At 37.4% G+C, this 16,055-nt stretch overlaps 1 protein-coding gene across 6 annotated transcripts in view; it reads left to right on the top strand.

Moving 5' to 3' along the window:
• Window positions 1-16,055, top strand: part of LOC144770775 (phospholipase A2 inhibitor and Ly6/PLAUR domain-containing protein-like) — a 1,602,193-nt gene that overhangs the window by 915,655 nt on the left and 670,483 nt on the right. The window contains exon 6 of one of the 6 annotated variants that reach the window (XR_013599023.1): window positions 1,522-1,667. The exons of the other annotated variants lie outside the window; for them this stretch is intronic. The gene's annotated coding sequence lies outside the window, so the exon portion shown is untranslated. The remainder of the gene's footprint in view (window positions 1-1,521; window positions 1,668-16,055) is intronic. 6 annotated transcript variants of the gene reach the window in all.

Here is a 16,055-nt window from a genome sequence, read left to right as displayed (position 1 = left end):
ATATGATTTTATCTTGAATTATTCACATGGGTTGTATCTGCTTATACTAGATATGTATTTTGAGATATTCACCACTGACAGTTGAAATTCTTTTAAAATGGGCTTCGTGCATGTGTTCTTTTTGATGGAGTTCAGATTTACGGATCATTGGAGTATAATTCTTTCATGTTTCCATTACTTAAATCTTGTGAAGTGCTCATGATTTTTGAAATCTTGTTGCATTATGTTTGGCAGTTTTTCTCTTTTATTTACAAAGAGGTATTATGATATGGTTCTAGGTGTGATGGGTATCTTTCCTGCATATCTGTGATTATACTATGTATAGGCATTGTTTTACATATTCATGCAGAGGTTTATTATGAGGTTGTTCTTCATGCTTAGTATGACATTTTGTATATGCTATGACTTTTACATGGTGAGTATGCTGTTGAAACATAAAAGGAACTGTCTCTGTGAGAAGTAGTAATCTGTTAAGTGAATGCTATGGTTTGTATAGTGTGAGCCTTCTCTTCAGAGTGCATATAGTTTACATAGCTCTTTGTACTGGTGAACTGAAAAAATGGGTCTCTAAAAATTAATTTTACAGATTATCAATATTTGTGATATCTAGAAAATCTAAAAAGAAATTTTACAGTAAAATGTCTTTTAACAACAGTAATTATTTAATGGAAAAAAAGATCAGTGTTAATGTTTAGGGTTATATTGCCAATTTCTTTTCAAAAGAAGAGGAACGTGATATCTTTAAATATATAGAGTTAATAAGTTAGAAATTATAGAAATATATGTAGTTTAAAAATTAGTAAAGGTATTTTTAAGTTATACATTTATGACAAAAGATATAATTTAGTCTCTATATTTTTTAAAAAGGATACAGAAGAATAAACTGAGTGTAGTTATGGAGAATTCCTCAGAAGAGAAACAAATTCATTTTGAAATCATTAACGAAGTGATGGAGGAAATTTTAGACGCAGTCTTTGAAGAGGAAATAGATGAAAAAAATTATTTAATGGACATGTCTTTAGACTCCGCTTACTTAGAGATGGTTGAAGGAGATGAGGACTTTGGACTTGAAGAAGTCCCTGATGATATAATGGTGGAAGTTCTACAAAATTATGAAGATTTCAATAAATAAATTTTTTTTTGATAGTAAAGCATTCTTGAAGACAGTTTTCTTGTCCTATTCGTCGTTGATGTGCTTTAGGAGAGTGATAAGACATGTTCTCATGAAGTGTAAAAGAGATTGTAGTAAAAAAGATTAAAACATCTACGATGACCCATAGTTCTTGAAAAAAGTGTACTGTTTGTATGCTTTAAAAATTAGAATTAAAAACTGTCTATAATGTTAAAACAGATATGGAGTGTGATAAAATTAAGAACCAACATTCACTACAGGATTTCCTACTCTGTTCAGAGACTTTCTGTTATTTTCTTAATTCTAGTTAGAAAATGAATCTGTGGTTTAAATTTGTACGTTATATGCTAGTAGTCAACTATAATATTTGTTATGTTTGTGTTTTACAGATTGAGAATTTCATCAAAATCTTAAATTAGGATGCCGACCAGAACTGAAAAAAGAAAGCTCTATAAACGGACTTACAATTTGAAGAAGAAAGGAATTGAAGAAGTATCAAAAGAACATAGGACGGATAAAAAGAAGAGTGCTCCTGGTAAGCAAACCAAAAAGTTTTTGAGAGCAATATGTGGAAGGAAAAATGTTAGTATTGAAGTGGACAAGGAAAAAAGTATACCAGTATCGAGAAGGAGACATGGAACCAAAGATAAAAATGTTTCTGGAATCAGGAGACAGGAAAATCTGTACAGTAAAACTCGGATGAATCAATTTAGCCAAATCAGGAAGCGTATGTTTTACAACAGAGTAGTTTCGAATTTATTACAAAAGGAGAAAGTTTCTAAAAGAAGATCTGCTTTTCTTAAGAAGAAACAATATATAGAGGGTATTGTTGAGCGTGCGTTTGAGACAAAAAGAAAATTATTTATTTTAGTACTTAATAGAATAAATACGCTAAATAAGGCAATACAAGTTTTAAAAGCTAAAAGTAAATGGGAGAGACACATAAATAGGAGTAATTTTTGTAAAGTGTTTTCTGGGAAGTGGATGCATACTTCAACGTCTGAACCATTTTTTAATGAAGAGAGTTACTTTCAAAGTAACGATTTGTTGCATGCAGTTGACACCAGTGGTCGAGGATACGAGGTGAAGGAGGGATGTGTAATTGAGAAAGAGAAAATTGTGGTTAGAAATGCAGAAGAGGTGATGGCTGGAGAAGCTTCAGGGGGACGTGCTAATGTTCCTGTTTACAGTTGGAATTGTAGTAGCATTTGTAGTGTACGACAGGATTCAATTGATTTATTTCGCAATTTCTTACGTAAGTACACTAAAGAAAGTCTTAGAAAAAAAATTGTTATGTTGCAAGAATTAGATCATTGCAGAGTGCGAGAAAAAATAGGTCTGCAAGGTCATTCTCTGGCTTGTCTTTCTAAAAAAATATGCCAGAGTGTTTTTCATCACTTAGGATGTTAGCAGTGCATCATACTAAAATGAGAAAATTGGTGAGAAAGTTGTATTATGCAAAAAGTCCAGCACTTAAACTTAAACAGTTAAATACTGCTCTTTTGTATGGATGTGAATTAGATGTTAAGAAGATTTGTGCAGAAATTGAGGTAAGTTATTTTGGTCCAGAGGAAGGTAATGCAGAAACTGATATAATTATAGAAGGAAATGTGTTAGAAAATGTTGGACATGTTAATATTGAAAATTTTGAACAGGAAATAATAAAGTTTAAGGTAATTGCAGGTGAGAAACCAAATTTTTCTTGTGTCTGTTGTCGACGCATTCATTACAAAAGTCAAACTAGGTTAGTTGATTTATATTTAAAAAGTGAAGATGAAAGTAATGGTCAATGGAAAGATTTTGCAACTTATTTGTTGGTGGAAAACTATTTTGATTTGGGTTTTGAGCAACGTATTTGTTAATATTGTTATAATAAATTAAATGAAAATAAAATGCCTGCTAGAGCTGTTCATAATAATCTAGAGTTGATAAATATTCCATCAGAATTGATGGATTTAAATACTTATGAGACTATTCTGATCCAATGTGTACATCCTTTTCAGGCTATTGTTCGTATGGAGCCTAAGACTGGTAAATTAAATCCTTCAGATTTACAAAGAGGATTAAAGGGTAGAGTTGTATATTTGCCACTTGATTTAAAAAAAAATATGGAAACAATTGGTGTTGAAAATGTAGAAGAGGAACCTCTAGTTATTCTAGTTAATGGTGTACCTACGAAGAGTAAGAAAATCTGGCAAGATTTAGTGGATGTTAGAAAAGTCAAAAAGGCAACGTTGTATTTAGTTCAAAACAATAAGTACTATAAAGATGTATATGTAGAAGAAGAAGATGTAAGTGAAGAAGAGGAGAGTGATTTGTCTATTGGACAAATTGAAAAAGTTGATCTATCCAGAAGTGAAGAAATTTATGAACATTACAGTGTTCATCCACTGCATTCCAAAGAAGCAATAGGGAGTGCTATTGAATTATTTCAGATGAAAAAGGCAAAAGGAAATCCTATTAGTGTGTGGGAAGAAAGTTTGGAAGGTCGTTGTTTCCCACAGTTATTCCCTACAGGTGAAGGTACACTATATGATGATCGACCTATGCAGATTCCTGCATCTGAATACCGGACAACAAGATTATATGCAGAAGATCCGAGGTTTCGCCAATGCATTCCATATTTGTTTCATCTTCTGTTTGAGAGTGACTTATCTGGTCTCTCTTATGCAGTAAATCATATCTTAAAAAGTGGAGTTCATCTGCATAATATTTCAGCAAAGGAATTTATGGATAAAGTGCAACAGAAAGATAGTGTTTTGGATTCACACCTAATTAATTTAATGGCTTGTCAGCGTGGTACTAATGAGTATTGGTACCGTCGTCATGGAGATTTGAAGTGCATGCTTAGAAACTTAGGAGCACCAACATGGTTTTTAACTCTAAGCTGTGCAGAGTATGCTTGGGAAGATTTACTTGAATTTCTTCAGGAGGCGAATGCAAACATAGAAAATATAAACTACAAGACACCCAGAGAACTGTGTTCGTTAGATCCGGTTAATGTTTGCAGATATTTTAATCATAGATTTGAAGCTATGATGTCTATTCATATGCTGTTATGGATCAAGGATGCTCCTAAATTTGGAAGAGACTCGGATGAGACTGTACTCTCTTTTATTGAACAGTATGCCACTTGTGACATACCTAATAGTACAACTGATAAGGACTTAAGAGGAAAAGTGTTACGCTTTCAAAGTCATCGTTGTGGAAAATATTGTCGGCGAAAATTCAAATCAAAGAGTAAATTCTACACCAAATGTCGTTTTGGATTTGCACGACCGGTACTTTCAAAAGGAAGAGTCAACAATTTGATGTCATCTTTGCGACATAACATCAGAAGAAGGTCACCTAAAAATACGTACAATTTAAGAAGAGGTGAAGAATCCAAATATATAAATGACTATAACACAGTCATTTTGTCCATGTGGAATGCTAACATGGACATACAATATGTTGCAGACAACTCTATTGCTGTGGCTCGATATGTAACGTCTTACATCACAAAATCTGAAAAGACGGAACTGAAGGAGATGTGGGAAGACATTTCTCATGAAAAGAGCCTAAGCAAAAAATTGTATACGTACAGTTTGAAGATGTTGTCTCATCGAGAAATTGGAGCATATGAATGTTGTGACCGATTATCATCAGCAAGTCTTTATGCTAAATCAAGGACTATTCTCTGGGTGAGTTTGGGTCTTGCAGAAACACGAAACCGTGTTCTAAAACCTGTGCAAGAAATTGAATATTTAGCCCAGAAAGAACCAAACAGTACAGACATTCTGAAAACAAATATGTTGGATACATACTATCCAAATAGAAGTACTTTTCTAGAAAACATTTGTCTGTATGAAATACTTCAAAACTACACTTTTAAAAGGAATGTTACAGAGAACATTGATAAAGGTTTATATGCTGTAATTGGACAAGAAGGATGTCTGGTGAAGCAAAGAAAAGGACACTTGACTAATCATCGGAAACTGAGTTGCGAAACACCTGACAAAAGAGAATTTTACTATTTTGCTCTTTTGCAACTCTTTAAACCATGGCGTAGAGAAGAGGAACTACTTGGGGACTTTGATAGTTATGAAGATTCATTCAACGCATCTAAAAGTAGTATTGAATGTACTGTTTTTAGTAATTATCTGCAAATGTTGAATGATGAAATAGAGCAAGAAGTGAGAATTGCAGCGTAGATTGGTAGAGATAGTTCACAAGATAGTCAAAGTTCGGCTTCATTAAGTCAAGATCCACTGGGACAACCAATTATCCAAAATGAAGCAGCCACTGCCATGGATGAGGTGGAAAGAGCAATGCAGCAAGGTCAAGAGGAAGCAATCAACTTAGAAGAATTAAAGAAGCAATTTAATGTTGAGCAAAGACAGATATATGATGAAGTGACAGAGCACATTGAGCATGGCTTTCGTCATGAGAGAAAAGATTGCTCATGTATGTCATTTCAACCTATTCGATTATATGTAAGTGGAGAAGCTGGAACTGGTAAAAGTTTCCTAATTAAAGGAATTACTACATATTTACAGCAAAGAACTCAGTCAACACTGTCGTGTGTTGTTACTGCTCCAACTGGATTGGCAGCACATAATATTAAAGGTATTACTTTACATCGTTTACTGATGCTGCCAGTTGAACATGACAATAAATTACAATATCACAAGCTATCTGGAGAAGCTTGTTTTGAAGTTTCTAGAGTGCTTAAAAAAATTAAACTTCTTATTATTGATGAAGTAAGCATGGTATCTAATTTAATGCTTGCTTTTGTGCATTTAAGAATGCAACAGATACTTAAGACAGAGTATGATGTGTTATTTGGAGGTAAACATGTCATAGTTTTTGGAGATCTACTCCAACTAACTCCAGTGAAAGGACAACCTGTATTTGAAACTGTTACGCATGAGGAGACTAGAAAGTCCCTGGGCAGTATTGGAAATGTTAATATATGGTCACATTTCAAGTATACTGAACTGATTCAAAATATGCGACAGGAAAAGGATACTAAATATGGAAATATTCTTCAAGATATCAGGATTGGAAAACTAACTAAAGATGCGACACACACTCCACGAACACGATTACTTTCCAAGCTATTTCCTAATGAAGATAATGTACCTGAGAAAATATATAGTAAAGAGGTAGCAGATAAATCAGTGATATGCTTGATGCCAACTGTGAAAGAATGTTCAGTTTTTAATGAGAAAATTTTGAATTTAGAAAATCAACAAATTAGGAAACTGGAAGCTAAAGATAGAATAGAGCATGAAGGTAGTACTATTGTTTTGTCTGAAAAGTTGAAGTTAAAATTGGATTCTCTTCAAAAAAGTATATCTAAAACTGCTGGTTTAGAGAAAAATCTGTATGTATGTTTAAATTGTCGGATAATTTTAAGGAGAAATTTACATGTATAAAGAGGATTGGTAAATGGAGCAATGGGTAATGTTGTTGGTTTTGTTAATTATACAAATAGAGATGAGATTGAATTTTTAAGAATAAAATTTGATGGAATTGAGGAAGGTCAGCAAATTAGTCGCTGTTCAAATCGTTTTTTGCTTGTGAAAGACTTATATGTCCGTCGGAAGCAATTTCCAATTTGTTTGGCATATGCAGTGACTATTCACAAATCTCAAGGTTTAAGTGTAGATTGTGCTTTGGTAAATATTGGAAGCACTGTATTCAAAGAGGGTATGGCATATGTTGCTTTATCGCGAGTTAGAACTTTATGTGGACTTTATTTAATTGATTATGATGAGACAAAGATTAGTGCAGATTTAAATTGTGTGAAGGAGTATAATAGGTTAAGAAGAGAATATGCTCCAAGTTTACCTCAATATCCTTTAATTGAAAGGCGTATGGTTGGTCAGAAAAGGAAAAATGAGGAGAAATGTGCTGAAGTAGTTGAGAAACGACGAAAAAAAGATGTAGCTGTTGTTGGTAGGCATAAGCAAACGGTTAGTATTGAAGAGATTGTTGGATTTAAGTTTGAAAACAGGTCTGGTGTCAAATGTTATGCAAATGTAGTAGTTAATGTTGTTTTTTTTCTAAAAAATGTTAGGGAACAGATTGTAGAAAATCAGGAGCAAACATTTTGCTATTCCTTAAATTCTATATTTGAAAAATGTAGTAGTGGTGAAAGTGAAGTAGGAAGTGTTTCGGAACTGAGGAATGTTTTAGACATATGTGCAGGAGTAAATCAATTTTCACAGAATATTCAGCAAGATTGTCAGGAATTTATTATGTATATGTTTACAGTTTTGGAAGATGAAGGTGTAGATATTGATAACATTTTTGGCCTTTCTTATAAATGGGAACATAACTGTGATAATTGCTCATTTTCAAGTAGTACTGATATACACAGTGAAAGATTTATATATTTAACATTACCAGACTGTAAAGAAGTGTCTTTTAATAAACTAGTTAAAGATGCGCATCAGAACATGGTCTGTTCTCAATGTAAGTCTGAAATGTTATCAACTTTATTTATCCATAGATATGGACAATATGTAATATTAATGTTTCAACGATGCAGAGCTGATGGGAGTAAATTGTCAACTTTAATTAAAAATGTTGTGGCTACTCAAGTATCTATTTCTAGAAGAACATTTGTAGCTGTAGCCATTATTTTTCATGAAGGGCCTTCCACATCATCAGGACATTATACAGCTTATTTGAAGTGTGGAAGTGGCTGGACGCTTTGGAATGATACCCAATTGACTTTTAAGAAACGTTTGCCTTTTGCCTTAACTAACTCCTATCTGCTATTTTTGGAACCCAAATTTCAGTAGAATCACTTGCTGTAGGAAGATTAATACTGTAAAGATATGAAACTTTCTTGTTTACAAATATCATGTGACTGAGGGTCTACAAATCTATAAATGAAATTTGTGTTTGGTATAGTGATAACATCAGCTAGAAATTTAGTTAATGTTTGGTGGTATAAAGCATGTTACACATTTTTACTGTAAAGGTTCACAAAAGAATAGATAAGATTAAGATTAAGAAATTTCAGTAAAAAACTACTTAACTCATAGTATTTGGCCATGTGGAAAAATATGAGAGAAGAAAATGAGTACTTTAGATAATTATTTTAGAACATATATGGACGCAAGTTTTTGGGAGAGGTATTTAAAAGGTAATGAGTTAACTTATACAATTTGGCCATGCGGAAAGGTATGAGAAAAGAAAATGTATACTTAAGATAGATTTTTATAGGAGATACTTGCACGGTGTTTTTTTGAGATATATTTAAAAATAGGTCGTATAGTTTAATTAGTTTGTAACTGTGGAAGATGTAGTGTGATTACTCAAGAAATTGCGAATTTGAGAAAAACATTTAAGATATGTTGTTTTCAGGTATTTATAATATGTATGGAGATTTTGGATGGGTTTTTTAAACACAATCATTTTGATTGTGTTTTTTTTCCCCGCTGTTATATGATGATTAATATTGAAATCACTGTTTATAGTGAAAATCAATGTATTCTGAGGACAGCAAAAATAAACCATTTAATATGTTGTTTGAGTTATTTTGTTACATTGAATTTAGAAATATGTATTAAAACATATTTTTTTACTGTCTTCCACAGATATTATATTTATAAGGTAAGTACAACTAATAACATCCGAGAGTTTTCTCTGCCTCTCTCTTATTTTCTCCTATTTTTTTTTTATTTTATGAAATGTACATTATAATCTTATTTTTACTTTTCTTCCACAGGTACTACGTTTTTAAAAGAAATTTACTTCACTTTTTTACTATTTTTTAGGTAAGTATAAAAAATAAAGAAACTTTTACATCACTGTGTCATTTCTTTGTCTATCCTGCTTAAAGCAATGTCATGTTTAATATAAGCACTTCCACATAGGATTGGGTGCATTGTTATAAGGCATGCTTTAAAAGTGATTTAATGAAATGAGCGACATTTTACTGAGTGAGTTCAGCAACACTGATATATGAAAACATTGGTGGGAAATGATATTAAATGTTACATGTTGTTCTTTCCAGGAGTTTAAGTCCTTTGCTGCAGTGGCAATTCTGCCTCAGCATTAGGGGGCCGGGGGGCTGAGTGGTACTTCTATGTTCATGATAGAGGTACTCCTTCATGAGCCACGGTTGAGATCTGTTCATGATACAGTGGTTCTCTCATGGCTCTGCTTAGTCAATAGAACGTGTCATGGAGGTACAATATTAGTGCTGTGCAAGCACAGGGGCAAGGCCATGACAAAACTGGTCTATTCTGGGGACAGCTGAGGCAATGCTCGTGATGGAGCGGCTCTGTCATGAGCATGGAAGGACTTAACAGGTGTTAAAAAAACATGAGGGGTCTCTTCAAAGAGAGAGTTGGTTGTAATTTAAAGGGCACTTTAAAACACATTGTAGCAGCTTTATGTTGACGTTGTGTCTCTTTGCGCCACAATTTCGTCAGTTTATTTAATACAATGACAGTGGAAATAATGTACCATATTTACAACGTTATGGATCTAGGAGATATGTCACATTCTAAAGCCCTGCACCATAAGGAAGTGTTCCTCTGAAGGAATGCGTCTTGAAAGTGGCTGACTGTAATGCATGATATTTCACTCAGTGACTTTCAGACCTATGCTGTTTCAAAACTGTGCATGTGCTTGAAGCAGGCGTAGGTATTGACGCAGTATTGTGAATATAGTGCATTGGTGAGCCTTGCTGGAGCTGCATCACACTTGCGATGCAACTCTAGCAATGTATTACTTTTTGAGCACAGATGTGTTACGCATGTATGGTGTTTTTGTACCATGGTGCGCCACATTTCAAATGTGGCACACCATGGGTAACGGAGCACTAGCATACTGTGGTGCACATTAACTGGTGCATATCTGGGTATGAAGTAGTTAACATAAATCTGCCTCATAGGTTACAAATCCGCGTTTAGTAGAGTGTTCGGCCTTTGTAGTGTTATGTTTTTTCTGTTATTCTATGTAGGTATGTAATATTGCAAGATTTTTGTCACGAAAAAGAAGCCATGAGTATTGGGTTTGTGAAAGATTGCAAGATTTTTAAAATTAAAAAGCAAGAACCATGGCATTGTTTAATATAGCATTGTAAATACTTATCTTTAATAATGATGAGAGAGTAAAAAAAGGTTAACCTGATGTTTTAAAGTTATTCACAGGCTTCTTTAGAGGAAGTGTTCTATATGATTGTAGCGTGGGTGTTTGACTTTTTTATAGGTAATAGAATGCATTTTGTATGCTGTAGCAGGAGGAGTACTACATGCTTAAATATTCCTTAGTGCTTATTTTCATTTCGTAAGTGGTATTGAGACCGACACAGAACTTCAATGGATCGGAGGGGCTGTTCCTGTGCATCTGGAGGACTGCCAAGCCGTTGCAGCAGTGGGAGTGAGGCCTCTCACGACAGAGAACTTCAATGGATCGGAGGGGCTGTTCCTGTGCATCTGGAGGACTGCCAAGCCGTTGCAGCAGTGGGAGTGAGGCCTCTCACAGGGGCGTAGCGCAGCTCCTTTTGATGCTCACAATTGCAGATAACAGGGTAGAGATGTCTGTGGAATTTATAGATGGTTAGTCACACTAGAGTGTGGGCGGCGCCCCTAGCACTTCATTACGGCACACAGGGGAGCCGCGTTGCACAGTTTGAGAATCAGAGACTTAGGAGATATAACCTTCATAATAGGAAGACTTCTAAGTGATAAAAATTCTGTAACAATCTCAGTATTTCACATTATCGCGTGAAAAGAAAGTCTTTCGGAAGATGTTGAACGTTGTTCTCTTTTGAGAGTAGAAAAGATAGTGACATAAGTGGGTGGAGTGCTGCGTGTAAATTGCAGAATAGAAACTACTAAGAACCAATTGGAAGTGTTGTTTTCGAGTCACATGACTTCACATGCGCGTCTCGGGACGTGTAGGCGGTGACAGTATCTGGTCACGTACGCCATTTGGAAGTAGCGGTCTAATTCAGCGAAGTTTCAAAACGTGAAAAGGAGTAAATCCAAACACATTCGGATTTAATATATCTTCTGAGCTCGATTCAAGCATACAATTGTTAAAGTATAAAACCTTTTATATATTTTTTTTAAAATACCAAGGTGTGTACATTCGGTCACGCACGAAAGTTTAAAAAGACATTCGGCTCCATTTTATGAAAATTTTCATAATAATAAAAAAGAAGCCTAGGTTTACTGTCTTTGACGTAGTATAAGTTCTTTGATGGGTCTATGAAGAAATTTAAGAAGTTGCAATTGCAAAGTTTTCACGAAATATATAGGCGGGTGCGCGCACACGGTCGCGCACGAACGAAAGCCAAAAAAGCGGAGATAAACCCTTTTTATAAATGCTCCTGGAGCTCTTTTTGCTAGAATGAGTTAGTTCTGAAAAGAACTTTTCTTTTTTTTTTTTTTTTTTAAAACAAGTGTTATGTTGTTTTTGATTTTTTAAACTTGCAACAACATTTTCATGTGTGACACAGGATCAAAATGAAATGAAGAAATTTATCTTTTCTCGTGGCATTTATGACTCTCAATTTTTAGTTTAGTAAGAATGAGGCTCTGCTCTCCGTACAGAAGAATTTCTCCACACTCGTTGCATTTCATGTGCACCTTTGCAAGATATAGTCTCAAGTCCATCACAGCACTCGATGGTGATACAGGTCGTCCACCAGAAGATGTGCTGGCCACCTCTGATGGTAATAGCGTGGCCAGGGCTCTTGTCGATGCCTTTGCAAATTCCACAGGGTGCACTTGTTTGACATGCCGCACCATGGTATGTATGGAAAAGGAATATTTTTTTCTTGGATTTCCTCTTGAGAGAACCGAATTGCATATCGTGCAGGTAACTTTTGGCGCATTCACTTTCTTTTGTTCTTCAGGATAAGTGAAAAATTGCCAAATAAAAGATTCCTTTTTTCTTTTTAAAGGTAGTCGCTCATTTCCTTCAGATTCGGAAGATGAATGCGGGGCGGTAGCCATTTCAGCAAAGTCTTCTGAAGGGTGTTGAACGTCGTTCTCTTTTGAGAGTAGAAAAGATAGTGAGAGGAGTGGGTGGAGTCCTCCGTGTAAATTGCAGAATAGACACTACTAAGAACCAATTGGAAGTGTTGTTTTCGAGTCACATGACTTCACATGCGCGTCTCAGGATGTGTACGCGGTGATAGTATCTGGTCACGTACGTCATTTGGAAGTAGCGGTCTAATTCAGCGAAGTTTCAAAACGTGAAAAGGAGTAAATCCAAACATATCCGGATTTAATATATCTTCTGAGCTCGATTCAAGCATTCAATTGTTAAAGTATAAAACCTTTTATATATTTTTTAAAATACCAAGGTGTGTACATTCGGTCACACACGAAAGTTTAAAAAGACATTCGGCTCCATTTAATGAAAATTTTCATAATATTAAAAAAGAAGCCTAGGTTTAGTCTCTTTGACGTAGTATAAGTTCTTTGATGGGTCTATGAAGAAATTCAATAAGTTCAGATTGCAAAGTTTTCACGAAATATATAGGCGGGTGCGCGCAGTCGGTCGCGCACGAAAGCCTGGAAATGCGATATCCATTTTATTGAGAACTGTTGCCGAGAGTGCGCACACCGGGTCGTGCACGAAAGTTTAGAAAGGCTATTTTTATTTACAGGCAAATTTTAATGCGTTGAAAAAAAGGTAAGGTAGAGACTTTCTAATTCTGTATCGCTTTACAAGGAGTCTGTATGCAACTTGAACAGTGAAGAAAACGGCTTGTTTCTGAAAAAAATATTGCCAGAACTTTATTGACAAAAGTATAGGTTGTATACACGAGATATTTCTGAATTAGCATTTTAAAAACCAATGAAATTCACTGAAAAAACCATAGGTTTTACACACGTTATAGTTAGGAAGTAGCATTTACAAAACCTATGAAATTCACTGAAAAAACCATAGGTTTGATACCAGTTATAGTTAGCTGGAAATTTTACTGATATAAAACCAATGAAATTCCACGTTATAGTTAGTTGGACTCACTATAACTTGCGCGTGTAATGCACTGCTGATGACGTCACATATTACATCACTCATGACATCACTGATGACACCATCCTTGTGACACAGTGACAGACCTCCTTTCACTGTAATCTAACCCTTCAAACGCATATTCAAAAATAGAAACTAAAATGTTCAAAAAAATGGAGATACCCATACCAGTTACAACAACCAATTCAATAATTCCACCATGTATATACACATGCACTAATTCACCAACAGTTCTATATAGTCACTCATACATATATTCACTAATCATATGTAGTGATACACCTACACATCCTGTTACACACCGACAGTCATCCAAAAGTTGTTCACTCACATACTCACACATGCAAATAAACTATTGAACATACATTTATTTGCATAAACAAATATACACACACTACCACTTTACTTCTAATGAAACTTACACATACTTACTCTCTTAAAAAATCACTTCTAGAAACACATACTAATTTAAACAGGAACTTTTAGAATCCCTCACTCTCACTACTCACATCCATGGTCATACTCTTGACCAGATCTGGTCTCTCCGTTGCAATCCCTTGGTGTCTTCTATCTCCCCCTGTGGGTGGTCTGATCATTTTCTGATCTCCTTTTCAATCCCCTTAGGTCAGCCCGAGAAATCTACTTTGCCCAAGAACATCTGGGCTCGGTGCTGGAATAAGGTTGATCTTAATGATCTTTCCTCCTCTCTCTCTCTATCTGCCCCCGCTCTGACTGACCTCTCTGTGGAGAATCAGGCGGATGCCATCCACACTTGGCTTTCCGCGGCTTGTGATCTGGCCGCCCCTCTTAAAAAGATTCGATCGGCCCGTCCTCACGACGCCCATAGGTGGTTTTCCGATGACCTCAGATCTCTGAAGCTTGAGCTCAGACGGTCGGAACGTCGTTGGCGCCGCACTTATTGCCCCACTCTCCGCCTGAAATATAGGGCCCTGCTCATTATTTACAAATCCGCTATTTTAACAGCCAAATCCAAATACTTCTCGGACCGCGTTGCCTTTTCGGCTAACAAAACTCGTGAGATCTTTTCTCTGGTCCGTAGCCTGGCCACTTCTGACCGTGCTGGTCTTTCCCCTGCTCCTTCGCAATCCCTCTGTCACTCCTTGAACACCTATTTCATCAATAAAATAACCATCATTAAGGCCAACATCCCGATTGTTCCTCCCCCTGATATACCGGACCATCCCCCCCTTTCTTCCCCCGTTTTTGATCACTTCACACCCATCTCACCTGAGCTTTTTCTTGGCCTCCTTGCTAAGGTCAAGTCCGGATCACCGGCGGATTGCGCACCAGCGCGCATCCTCAGAACCTTATTCACTAGTTGTCCCACCCCCCCTAACCTTCCTCAACTCCTGTCTGGCTCTGGGTTCTGTCCCCTCTTTTTTCAAGTCTGCCATCGTGCTTCCCATCCTGAAGAAAGCTGGCCTGGATCCCTCCCTTCCATCGAACTTTAGGCCGATCTCCCTCCTCCCCTATCTAGGGAAGATTCTCGAGAGCCATGTAACATCTTGCCTCTCTTCCTACATCGAGGGGAATAACATCTTGGCCTCCCATCAGGCCGGCTTTCGACCGGGCCACTCCACTGAGGGCGTGGTCCTTGCGGTCCTTGACGAACTGAAGGGCAAGGCCGATGGTAACCATCCTCAGGCCTTAGTCCTTTTGGATCTGTCCGCTGCGTTTGACACGGTCGATCATACTATTCTTCTTGACCGTGTCAGCGCAGCGGGCATTCAGGGCGTTGCCCTCTCTTGGATCACGTCCTTTCTGCAGGGACGCTCGCAGGCAGTCCACCTCTCCTCTTTCTCGGCCCCTCCCCTCCCGGTCACGTGTGGGGTACCCCAAGGTTCCTCTCTTTCCCCCCTCCTCTTTAACCTCTATATCCGCCCCCTCATTTCCTCTCTTCTTGAGCTGGGGGTCTCAGTGTATAATTACGCTGATGACCTCCAGCTCGTCTTTGATCTATCCTCTCCCACTCACTCTCTTCCCAAGCTCAGGTCAACTCTTGTCTTTATTTCTCAGTGGATGAGCTTCAATCATTTGAAGCTCAACCCTGACAAGACAGAGCTTGTCCTCACTGGTGGCCCCTCTAACCCCTGGTCCTCGGCCCACTGGCCCCTTTCTTTTGGTCCTCCACCTTCCCCGGTTCCCTCTGTCCGGACTCTGGGCATCAAGGTCAGCAATGACCTCTCGATGCATGCGCACATTAGTTCTGTCGTATCCTCTTGTTTTCTCTCCCTCCGCCTCATCCGTAAGATCTCCCGGTTTTTTTCTGTTGATGCCCTTAAAGTTATCATCACTGCCCTCATCACATCCCGCCTGGATTATGGTAATGGCCTGTATGTAGGCATTCCTGCCTACGAGACCCGTCGTCTCCAGGCCATCCAGAACCAGGCGGCCCGTCTTGTCCTTCGTTTACCTAAGTTCTCTCACATCACTCCCGCCCTAAAAACCCTTCACTGGCTCCCCGTTCAGTTCAGGTCCCAGTTCAAACTTGCCTGCCTGGCCTTTCGGGCGCAGGCCCGGTCCGCTCCTATCTTCATCAATTCTCTGATCTCCTCCCATGCCCCTCCTCGCTCCCTCCGATCTTCCTCCCTCTCTCTTCTTCACGTTCCCCGCTTCCGTAAGTCCCGCACAGGGGGCACCCGCTTCTCTGTGCGTGCTCCACAAATCTGGAACTCTCTTCCCCTCTCTATCCGCTCCATTCCCATTTTTTCTCATTTTCGGAAAGCCCTCAAAACTTTTTTCTTTCTTCAGGCTTTCCCGGGCTAATCTCTCTCGCACCAGTTAGGCAGATTCCGATGTGTTCCTCAGCGCCAGGAAGCCGCATGGCCACAGAGCGCTTTATAAATTTCTTTTTCATTTCATTTCATTTCATTTCATTTCATTACATATAGTCACTAAT

This window comes from Lissotriton helveticus, chromosome 7 (assembly GCF_964261635.1).
Source record: "Lissotriton helveticus chromosome 7, aLisHel1.1, whole genome shotgun sequence".
NCBI lineage: Eukaryota > Metazoa > Chordata > Amphibia > Caudata > Salamandridae > Lissotriton > Lissotriton helveticus.
This window is presented reverse-complemented; position numbering and strand designations above follow the sequence as displayed.